The sequence below is a fragment of the Chrysochloris asiatica genome, unplaced genomic scaffold (assembly GCF_000296735.1).
Source record: "Chrysochloris asiatica unplaced genomic scaffold, ChrAsi1.0 scaffold00286, whole genome shotgun sequence".
NCBI classification, from domain to species: domain Eukaryota; kingdom Metazoa; phylum Chordata; class Mammalia; order Afrosoricida; family Chrysochloridae; genus Chrysochloris; species Chrysochloris asiatica.
In genome coordinates this window covers 836,130-844,814 of record NW_006408804.1, presented here as the reverse complement: position 1 = coordinate 844,814, position 8,685 = coordinate 836,130, and positions in this window count along the sequence as shown.

The window sequence follows — 8,685 nt, the reverse complement described above, 5'->3', positions numbered from 1 at the left end:
TGAACTGTAAAGTTGGCGGTTCAAGCTCACCAGCTGCTCCTAAGAAACCTTATACAGGGTCGTTATGGGTTGGAATCGACTCGACGGCACTTAACAACAACAACATGGTAGCTCACAGACTTCAGCTTTTGAAGTATATCTTCTGTATTTTTTTTTTAAAGAGTCCCTTCTCCCCAAATCATATAAAATTCAAGTCCCACTACACCTGACTCTGCTCTTGATGTAAGAATTTTGTGAGAACAAATATATGATAAATACAAATCACTTAGCCTAGGCCTGGCACCTACTGCTACGTAACCAACAGCTACTGCACCATCATTAACACTATTAAATTATTTATATGTAGAAAGCTTAGTTTATGTAGAAAGCTTAGTAAAGAACTTAATCAAAATTAAAAAATCAAACTTAGAAAATGATGTGACCAAATGCAAAATGTGTATTTTTCCTCTTGATTTTTAAGAGTTCTGGAGTAGTAGTATTTTTCACATTTTCAAATTTATTTTTAGTTATAAAATAGTTAGCATTTGTTATGAAAATCCAAACACTATAGATACGTCAAGTTAAAAATAAAAATCTTTTCTCCCCTCTCTTTCTCATATCCTACTCCTAAATTCCTCCTCTCCTCAGGGTAACCTGGCTTACAAGTTTTGTATGTTTCTTTCAAATCTTAAAATGCAGTTTACATTTAATAGCAGAGATTTCTATCTTGCAAACATGAGTAGAGAATTAATTTTTTTAGAGTCCTCCTTCTGTTGAAGACTGGCACAGAAGAGTAACGCTGAACATAAAACTAAATGAATACTGGTTTATCCATTGCTGTTGAGTTGATTCTGATGTCATATGTGTCAGAGTAGAACTGCTCTATTGGGTTTTCAGTGGCTGAGTTATTCAGTAGGTTGCCAGACTCAAATCTACAACCTTTTGGTTAACAGCTGAGCACTTAGCTATTTGCACTACCCAGGGACTCCAAATGAAATACAAATGTATAGTTAACCCTAGTTGTTATTATGCCCAGTAATCTCCACAAATCACAAAAGTCCAGAATTAAGGGAAACCTCACAGGGTAGACTGGAGAAGCCAGGAAGTTAGGACTGTCCTCTTAAAGATTTGACCAACTCACAAAAGATCACTTTACTAAGTGTTATCAGAAAACATTTTCTAAATAACAATATATACATAACCTCAGTGTCAACACTTGATGATGCCGAAAGCAATCTCAAATAAGGAAATAAAAAGATACAACTGTGGATCTTTGATTTTCTTTTTAGATCTAAATATTATGTAGGTAGTTCCTGTATTGAGAAATAAATATTAGTGTTGCCTTTGTTTTGCAATTAAAATTTTAAATTAAAGAGAATACCAAAGGAAAGCTGAAATATTAACTATTTGTTAATGACTAAATTGTGTCATTCCAAAATACATGTTGAAATCGTTACCCTTGTACCTGTAAATATGACCCTGTTTAGAAACAGAAGTTTTCTTTTGTTATATTAATAAGGTCATACCAGAGCATGAAGGAGCTCTGGTAGTGTAGTGGTTATGAATCTTGGTCAGCAGTTCGAAACTACCGGCTGTTCCGTGGGAGAAAGATGAGGCTTTCTGCTCCCATAAATATTTACAGCCTCGGAAGCCCTGTACAGGGTTGCTATGAGTTGGAATCGACTCCACGGCACATAACAACAACCAGAGCATGATATTAATGATGTTGTTCAATAATGCCCACATTCTGTTAGATTACCATTCTTTGGAATGGTCACAAACAGGGATTTCTTTCAGTTGGTTGGCCAGGTACCTGTCTTCCAAATTTATTGTCATAGATGAGTGAGCACTTTCAGTATTGTATCCATTTGTTGAAATGTTTCAATTTATATTCCATCAATTCCTGGAGCCTTGTTTTTCACCAGCTCATTCAGTGCAGTTTGGACTTTTTCCTTCAATACCTTCAGGTCTTGATCATATTCTACTTTCAGAAATGGTTGAATGTTGAGCAATTCTATTTGTTACATTGACTCTGGATATTACTTCCATCTTTCTTGTCAATACTTCATGTCTCATTCAATAGTTTGTCCATATTCACTGCCATTGAGTAGATCCCAACTCATAGCAACTTACATACAGATTTCTGAGCCTGTAAATCTTTATGGCAGTAGACAGTCTCATTTTTCTCTTGATGAATAGCTGGTAGATTTGAACCACGGACATTTCACTTAGCAGCCCAAAGCCTAAAACACAGCACCACCAGGGCTCCTTATTTTGTCCAAAAAATCCTTTAATATTGTAACTCAGGTCTTAAAGTTTTCCTTCATATCTTTCAAATTAAGAAATGCTGAACATGTTATTCTCTTCGGTTTTCTAACTCCAGGTCTTTGTACATTTCATTATAATACTTTACTTTTGTTTCTTGAGCTGCCCTTTGAAATCTTCTGTTCAGCTTTTTTACTTCATCATTTCTTCAATTTGCTTTAGCTACTCTATTTCCCCACCACTTATCTGTCAGCTTGTTGTACTGTGGTGGCTTGTGAGTTGCTGTGATTCTGCAACTTATGCCACTGGTATTTTAAATACCAGCAGGGTCCCTGGGACAAAATGGTGGATCAGGTAGATGTAGAGTGAAGAGCTCTGTCAGCAACTACACAGAATACCGGACCAAGCAGGCTCAGGGGATGGTGCTAGAACTCTGAACCACATATAAAGGAATATTTAGAAGATTTGAAGGCTTACATTACAGCTAGGGGGATTTGTCAAATAATCAAGAAATCCATTGTTTTCTAATTCAAGATGCACAGCTACTCCCGGAACAGCCATCTTGGGAGAGACCCAGCTGGGGAAGGATCAGAACAGCCATGAATGCCTGAAAGAACTGAGGAGATACAGGTGTAGACATTTTTTTTTTTTTTTTGGTATCTGTTCATTGGTGACTAGAGGAGATAGCTGAGTGAATGGACACTCCACCACCTCCCCTGGAGGGTTCTACTGTGCATGCACACAGATCTCCTCAAAATTTAAAGTGGCAGTTTCCACTTAAAACCAAATGGCCACCACTGGTCTGACAGTATGTCTTACTGTGGTGGCTTGTGAGTTGCTGTGATTCTGAAAGCTATGCTACCTGTATTTTAAACACCAGTAGGGTCACCCATGGTGGACAAATTTCAGATGAGTTTCCAGACAAAGACAGACTAGGAGAAAGAGTGACGAACTACTTCTGAATCTTTAGTCACTGAAAATCTTGTGAATAGCAGAGAAACACTGTCAAATACAGTGCTGGAAAATGAGCTCCTTAGGATGGAAAGCACTCAAAATGCGATTGGGGACGAGCTGCCTCCTCAAAGTAGAGCTGACTGTGATAACAGGAATAGAGTAAAGCCCATGGGAAGAAAAGCCCACGGGACCTTCATTTGCTGATGGGGCACAACTTAAAATTAGGAGAAACAGCTATAAATATCCATTGAAAAATGGAACATGGAATGTATGAAGTATGAATCTAGGAAAATTGGAAGTTGTCAAAAATGAAATGGAATGCATCAACATCAATATCTTAGACATTAGTGAGCTGAAATGGACTGGTATTGGCCAATTTGAATCTGACAACCACATGGTTTACCATCCTGGGAATGACAAATTGAAGAGGAATGGTGTTGAATTCATCGTCAAAAAGAACATATCCAGATCAGTCATGAGGTACAACACTGTCTGGGATAGGATAATATCCATGCGCCTACAGGGAAGCCCAGTTAATAACACTATTATTCAAATTTATGCATCAACCACTAAAGCCAGTGAGGATGAAATAGCAGAATTCTACCAACTTCTTCAATCTGAAATTGATCAAACATGCAATCAAGATATATTGATCATTACTAGTGATTGGAATGCAACGGTTTGGAGCAAAGAGGAAGGATCAGTACTTGGAGCTCACAGATTAGTAGGAGAAACAGATATATAGTATACAGAGAATCTAATCTAATGTCATAAGTGCAGCTATGAAATAGTCATAGAGGCTTATGAACACAATTCTAATTGCTTTCCATATACCAATTTATTTTTGAGACAGGTGTATTTTTTATTTCAGTTTTAGAGTTGGGAAAACATTAGAGAGTTAAAGCAATCTGCTCAGGATAATGTAGCAGATTTGGGATTTGAATCCAGATAAGACAGGCTCCAAAGTCTGAGTATTTAACCACCATGCTATACCATCTCTCTGTATATATGTGATGGCTTAACATTCAATATAAACTCAGTAGGATTGACCTATGTTATACAAATTCAAAATAATGAGCCAGTTAGGAGAATAAATTAGTACCCATAGCTATAAATATATTTCTTAAAATTTTTCACTATTATTTCTTTTGTAGCTTCTCTACCCCCACCTTCGCCAGGGCTAAATCTCCTTCAAATTCAGCCCTCAAGATAGAACTTTTGGCTAGAAATTAACACTTGGATTAAACTAAGAAAAAAATGTATCCATTTAGGTGTTCTTGAATTAGTAAAAGAGAATTTCTCTTGAAAATTGAAAAATGCAGCTATTTTGTTTCTACAAAGAAGTGTGATTATGTATCATAGTAATTCCTAAGTGAGAAATAAGATCTTATGAGTTTGATGGAAACTTAAAGGAAAAATAAATTAATATGCAGTTGTAGGAAGTCTAGTCAAATTTAAATAAGATTTAAGTTGTTGCACTATCTTTAAGAGCTATGAAATTATTCATTGCAAGGTCTGATTAGAATCACTCACTTTTATAACTCTAAATTTTATATAAATATGTTATCTGGAGATACTAGTTATCCAACTAGTTTTTTGTTTGTTTGTTCATTCATTTGTTTTGCTTTTAGTTGGTGTTATGGATTGTATTCCCCACCCCCCAAAAAAAGATACGTTGAAGTCCTAACTACTGTTACCTGTGAACTTGACCTTGTTTGGATATGTTGTTGTTGGTAGGTGCCGTTGAATTGGTTCCAATTCATGGTGACCCTATGCACAACAAAGTGAAATACTGCCTGGTCCTGTCGTCCTCTCGATTGCTGCCATAGTAATTCCATGTTGAGTCCGTTGAGTTACTGTATCAATCCATCTTGTTGGGGATCGTCTTCCTTTTTGCTGGTCTTTCTCTTCTTTTGTTGACCCTCCTCCACTTTACCAAGCATGATGTCCTTCACCAGGAATTGGCTCCTCCTGATAACATGTCCAAAGTAAGAGTGACAAAGTTTCACCTTCCTTGCTCCTAAGGAGCATTCTGGATGTACTTCCAAGACAGATTTGTTTGTTCTTTTGGGAGTTCTTTTCCAACACCATAATTCAAATGCATCAATTCTATTGTGGGCTTCCTTAGTCATTGTCCAACTTTCACATGCATGTGAGGCAATCAAAAATACCATGGCTTGTGTCAGAGGTACCTTAGACTTCAAACACTTTGCTTTGTAATACTTTATTTTTAAGTTTATATTTGTTTTATTTTGCATTTGGTGTAAATAATTTGAGGTCAGAAGAAAAAAATCTGTTATCATGGCTAATGTAAGGGGAAAAAAAAATCTAAAAAAACAAAATCTCAAAAAACCTTTTTCCTGGTAAGTATGCCACACACCACATTTTGAAAATGTCCCTAAATTTCATTTATTCACTCTCTTTTCAGACTTATCTGGTTTTTCTAGAGTTGTATTAATGTGTTGAAAGTAGTACAACCAGAATATTTCTTAGAAGCCAAGATGACCAGATTTTGTCTGTTGTACTTTTGACAACTATCAGGAGGGACCAGTCAGTGGAGAAGGACATCATCCTTGATAAAGTGGAGGGTCAGAGAAAAAGAGAGAGACTCCTGGAGAGATGTATTGGCAAAGTGGCAACAGCAAAGGTTTCAAGTGTAGCAGCAATTGTGAAGATGGAGCGGGACCTGGTGGTGTTTTGTTCTGTTGTACATAAGGTTGTTATGGGTCAGAACAAACTTGATAGCATCTAACAACAACAATAAATGTGATTGGTGGATCTAAACAGTAACTGTTGACAGTTATGCAACATTTAATAATTTCTAAGTTTCTCTGGCATCTAGATTTAAAATGGAAACTCCAAATAGTATTTTCATATCTATTTCAATGCATTTTCATACTAATAGTTTCTCAAATTCACCTTTCATGAATGACAATGACACTCACTGGCCTTGAGCTAGAATTTTCATCTCTGGGACTTGACCAAGCTATGAATATGTATAGTAGACAGGAACTTTAGATACATTATATCTTGTAAACAGATTTCAAATGCTTTGTTTATGGACCATTCCCTTGGAAGTTTTATAGCATTATAATAAAATATGAAACTCATACATTGAGAGAAAATAAACCTCTTACAATAGTTCTGTTTAGTCCCAACTAGCTTACTTGCGTTAAATTGAAAAAGCCACAACACAGAGCACTTTGTGTTGTGCTTTAGTAAGAGATTGACTTTGCAAAATCCTGAGTACACAGTCAAGCACAAGTCCCAGCTTTGGCCAAAGGCAGTGATTACACAGGCTATCCCAGTCAGGCAGAGACAGAGCTGTGGTTCCTGCTTCTCAACCACCTGTTTGCTGTACAGAGAAGGACCCCAAACAAATTCACTCCCATTGAGTTTTAAGGAGCTCTGGTAGCGTAGTGGTTTCAAGTTGGGCTGCTAACTTTAAGGTCGGTAATTGGAAACTACCAGCTGTCACTCAGGAGAAAGATGAGGCTTTCTACTCATGTAAAGATTTATAGCCTCGGAAACCCTATGCAGGGTTGCTATGAGTCAGAACCGACTCCACGGCACACTACCACCACTCAGTTTTAGTTTTCTTCAACTTCAGCTTGAACTTGCATATGAGCAATTGGTGGTCTTCCCTGGCCTTGTTTTGGTTGGTCATATGGAGCTTTTCCACCATCTCTTTCCACAGATGTAGTCAATTTGATTTCTGTGTGTGCCATATGGTGAGTTCCATTTGTATAGTTGTCATCTATGCTGTTTTAAAAGGTATTTGCAATAAATAAGTCATTGGTCTTGCGAAATTCTATCATATATTCCAACTACTGATCTTTCCTCTTTGTTTTCAACCTTCACATTACAATAACCTGTAAATATCAATGTATCTTGATTTCATATTTGATTGATTTCAGACTTAAAATTAAAAACAAGTCCACTAGAGCCAAAATATGACCTTGAACATATCTCACCTGAAGTTAGAGGTCATCTCAATAATAGATTTGATGCATTAGATACTAATGACTGAAGATCAGAAGAGTTGTGGAATGACATCAAGAACACCATAAAGGAAGTACATCCAGAATGATCTTTAGAAGCTAAGATGGTCGCACTTAGTCTTTCATAATTTGAACATATTATAAGGACGGACCTGTCCCTGGAAAACTCATGCTTGGTAAAGTGGAGGGTCAGCGAAAAAGAGGAAGACTCCCCCCAACCCTGCCCCAATGAGATGGATTAGCACACTGGCAGCTGCAATGGGCTCAAGTGTAGCAAGGATTGTGAGATTGACGTAGGACCAGGCAGTGTTTTGTTCTGTTGTGCACAAGGTCACTGTGAGTCAGAACCGACTTGATAGCACCTAAAAGCCAACAACTGTTGAACTGATTCGGACTTATCGTGAGCCTAGAGGACAGAGTAGAACTGCCACATGGCTGTTCAAGACTGTGAAGTTTTGGGAAAGCAGGCTGCCTTATCTTTCTCCCATGAATGGCTCTGGGTATGAAACACAGATTTTTTGGTTAATAGTTCAGTGCTTTAATCATTGCTCCATGAGGGCTTCTCAGAGAAAGCCAATGATTTAAAATTGATAATCAATGACATTCCCAGTGTATGGCATTTTGTTGACTTTAAGTCATAAGTTGTAATAAATTAAGTCCCAGTTACATGAGGGGGCTCCATGTTAGTATTTTTCAAACTTATTTGATAATGAAATGTCGATATTTTAGTGTTCATATAGACTTGGATAAACATACACAGTGAAGAAATGACCTCACATATGAATTGAATTCTGTATGAAATGTTTAAAAAAAAAAAAAAAAGCTTTGACTTTTAAAAATCTGTAATAGGTTTACTAACAATGTTAAAAAAATTATATAGAAATTAAAATATTGAATTATTTAAAAAATAAGAACAATGTATGTAAAGTTAAAATTAAATTTGCATTTTATAATTTTCTTTAAAAATGAATTTGTACCATAATCACTAACATTTTAAATCAGTAAACTTATTTTTTTTAAATTTACCATATACTTATTTAATATGAGGGATGATATTCCTGGCCCATAACTTCAGGAATCATTAAATTATTCAAGAATAATTTAAAACCTTTTTTTGGTGATAGTAAAATTTGAAATATAAAAACCATTTTACATAATATGTTAAGGCATAAAGGAAGCTATCAACACTATCTTTTAATAGTCTGGATCTTAAATTATGCCTACTACTTTAAATTTTTTTATCTCCAGCCCAATCCCCTTTTTAGGACTTCATATCCAAGCAGTCAACTGCTTCTCCGGGCTCACTTGGATTTCTCACAGGAACTTTAGATTCAGCATGTTGCAACTGCACTCTTCAGGCCTTCACCCTGTACATCTGTTTGTTGCGTCTCCAGAACAACCTCTCTAGGTTAAAGGTACTATCAATTGCTCAAGACAAGACATGGACTGGTTCTGAACTTCCTCCTCATTATCCCACTTCTACCTG